General features: G+C 38.7%; 1 long non-coding RNA gene across 1 annotated transcript in view; it reads left to right on the top strand.

The window, feature by feature from the left end:
- LOC106476072 overlaps positions 1-3105 on the top strand; it is a 7964-nt gene extending 4859 nt beyond the window's left edge. The window contains exon 2 of the long non-coding RNA XR_002609059.1: positions 2185-3105. This is a non-coding gene — a long non-coding RNA (uncharacterized LOC106476072). The remainder of the gene's footprint in view (positions 1-2184) is intronic.
- Positions 3106-3791: the final 686 nt, after the last annotated feature.

Raw genomic sequence — 3791 nt, 5'->3', positions numbered from 1 at the left:
ATAATTATATATATATATATATATATATACCATTAACAAGAACATTTTGGAGGCTAGCGTGCGTGGGGTTGGATCTCTGGACCAGTGTCCATTTAAGTTAGTCTGTCCACTGACTGTGATGAAAATTAAACTTGTAGTGTCCAGACTGGGAAGTTAACTACTTCTGTTAAGTAGATTCTCCAGGTCTTCACGTACTGATTATACCTTCTCTCCAGGTCTACACGTATGATTTATAGCTTCTGTTTTTACTGTGTACCTCTTTAGATCTACACGTGTGGATTATATCTTCTACTTTTTCCGTGTACCTCTCCAGGTCTAAACGTATGATTTATATCTTCTGTTTTTACTGTGTACCTCTTTAGATCTACACGTGTGGATTATATCTTCTACTTTTTCCGTGTACCTCTCCAGGTCTACACGTATGATTTATATTTTCTGTGTTTTTCCGTGTACCTCTCCAGGTCTACACGTGTGGATTATATCATCTACTTTTTCCGTGTACCTCTCCAGGTCTACACGTATGATTTATATCTTCTGTTTTTTCCGTGTACCTCTCCAGGTCTACACGTGTGGATTATATCTTCTACTTTTTCCGTGTACCTCTCCAGGTCTACGCGTATGATTTATATCTTCTGTTTTTTCCGTGTACCTCTCCAGGTCTACACGTATGATTTATATCTTCTGTTTTTACTGTGTACCTCTCCAGGTCTACAGGTATGTATTATACCTTCTATGTGTTCCGTGTACCTCTCCAGATCTACACGTACGGATTATATTTTCTGTTTTTTCCGTGTACCTCTCCAGATCTACACGTATGGATTATATTTTCTGTTTTTCCGTGTACATCTCCAGATCTACACGTATGGATTATATTTTCTGTTTTTTCCGTGTACCTCTCCAGATCTACACGTATGGATTATATTCCACATGCATCCTCTTGCTTTTCTTCCCTGGCGAATCATGCTCTTATGATGTGATAGTGTTAAGAATTTTAATTACCTCCCATAAACCTCACATTTTGTTGTTCTTGTTGCCTTGGTGACTATACTCTATTAGTTCCTTCAAGAAGGAGTTCTGGCGTGTGTATCGAGTGACTTACTAAAAAAATACCAGTTACAGGTTGACCTTTGTGAAATTAAATTTGGGTTCAGGAAAACGTAACCTCGTTCTATGACGTTGTTCTTGTAGATAGCACTCAACAGAGGTCATAAACCATAGAACTGTAGGTTAACTAAACAGTGCACTCAACAGAGGTCATAAACCATAGAACTGTAGGTTAACTAAACAGTGCACTCAACAGAGGTCATAAACCATAGAACTGTAGGTTAACTAAACAGTGCTATGTTTAGTTAACCTACAGTTCTATGGTTTATTACCTCTGTTGAGTCCTATGTTTAGTTAACCTACAGTTTTATGGTCGTACAATATTCAGTCTCTACCGGTAACCCTAAAATTACCACATCAAGTGTGCTAACGTACAATATTCAGTCTCTACCGGTAACCCTAAAATCACCACACCAAGTGTGCTAACGTACAATATTCAGTCTCTACCGGTGACCCTTAAATTTACCACACCAAGTGTGCTAACGTACAATATTCAGTCTCTACCGGTGACCCTAAAATTACCACATCAAGTGTGCTAACGTACAATATTCAGTCTCTACCGGTGACCCTTAAATTTACCACACCAAGTGTGCTAACGTACAATATTCAGTCTCTACCGGTGACCCTAAAATCACCACACCAAGTGTGCTAACGTACAATATTCAGTCTCTACCGGTAACCCTAAAATTACCACATCAAGTGTGCTAACGTACAATATTCAGTCTCTACCGGTAACCCTAAAGTCAACGCCCCATGTGTGAAACATATCCAAAATCAAACATCTTAACGTCAAAAATGTTCCAAATGATGTCGTTTCATTGCTAGATGCCATGTGGAGATCTTACGTTGTACCTAAACTTAAGCAAGATATACCATCGGGGAGGGGGTATATTATTTTTGTAACTCCGTGTAGCTGAGTGCCAGTTTTGTGGGTATGCGTGACGTATCTTATTAGTATTCAGCGTTTCGCTAATTCGGCAGCACGAAGCTGTATGGTGTTATCTTCTGTTTTGAACACACAGTAAATATTTTAACGCACTATTTCTTTCATTAACAGCTTAATATTTTTTTTTCATTCAGCAACACAGTGGCGTAGGAACATCAGATCAAGACGACGAGCTGAATGACAGTGAAGTGCGAATCGTGCCAATCAATACGTCTTCCTCTGGTGAATTGCATCATCACAGTATCGACCTCTGTCCCACACCCATGATTGTTGCTCTCAAGTTACCCCCTGGAGGTAGTGGGGTGACTACAACCATGTCTCAGCCTAGTCCTAACTCTGAAACGGAAGCCACATTGTCTGTTGAGACGATGAGCACAGCCACTCCATCGCCTGGTAACACGAGTACCTGTCCCATGGTTCGGATATCTACACTTTAACATAGCTGCGGTTCTTGATGTCTTGGGATAGCTAAGAAATGGTCAAGACTGACCGAAGATGAAGACTCAAAGAGTCTGTAATTCCATTGGCTCAATCTGAGGCTGTACAGTGCAGCAGAAGTCTACCAAGGATAATACAAGTCTACCAGGGATAATACAAGTCTACCAGGGATAATACTTCCAATATCCTTGTGTCCCTTTCTGTCGTGTTCTACGTTCTGTTGCTCAAAACGCCGCTTTATTAAACATCAATCAGGGACTTTATGACTAAAATAAAAACAACAACCAAACTGGCCTAGAGAGAAACTAGTCCACAACTGATAATCATTTACTTCAAAACTAGAGTGTTCTACTTACATTAATTAAATGTTAATATTTTTGTTTCTTTCAAATCATGCATGCTTCTAACAGAAGCTAAGTTTTAAACTAAGAATCATGTAGATGCTATTGTACAGTAAAAGGTGAAGAAAATAATTAATAATCCATTAGCTAAGACAATTACAGATAAAACATATCAGTAGGAGGCATCAATCCGGAACAAACTGTTTAACGTCGTTATCAGTGACAATGATTTATTACTCAAGCAGAGAAGAATTAAAACTTTTTTTTATCCTTTAATATAGAACACAGAAAAGTTATCTCTTGTCAGTGTCGGGGATTAATTCCAAGTTTACGGGGATCAAGATAAACTCTGTAATGTCAACAGCTCTTCTTACAGTACCCTAAACATCTATCTATCTGTCTATCTATCTATCTATCTGTCACCTTTCGTAAATGGTTTCTAATGTTGAATTAAATCAAAGTTGAATTAAATCAATTAAATCAAAGTACGAAACCGGCAAAACACGAGAGGTCAAAAAGTAAATAGAAACGACATTACGGGTACGAGCTGACTGAGTATTCCACGTTATTAACGTGGTGAAACCTCACGATGTGAAGGTGTCACGTTATTAACGTGTCGAAACCTTATGATGTGAAGGTGTCACGTTAATAACGTGTCGAAACCTTATGATGTGAAGGTGTCACGTTATTAACGTGTCGAAACCTTATGATGTGAAGGTGTCACGTTATTAATGTGATGGAACCTTATGATGTGAAGGTGTCACGTTATTAATGTGTCGAAACCTTATGATGTGAAGGTGTCACGTTATTAATGTGATGAAACCTCACGATGTGAAGGTGTCACGTTATTAATGTGATGAAACCTCACGATGTGAAAGTGTCACGTTATTAATGTGATGAAACCTCACGATGTGAAGGTGTCACGTTATAAACGTGTCGAAACCTTATGATGTGAAGGTGTC

This window comes from Limulus polyphemus, unplaced genomic scaffold (assembly GCF_000517525.1).
Source record: "Limulus polyphemus unplaced genomic scaffold, Limulus_polyphemus-2.1.2 Scaffold9746, whole genome shotgun sequence".
NCBI lineage: Eukaryota > Metazoa > Arthropoda > Merostomata > Xiphosura > Limulidae > Limulus > Limulus polyphemus.
Note: the sequence above shows the minus strand (reverse complement) of the source record. Positions and strands in the feature narration are given on the sequence as shown.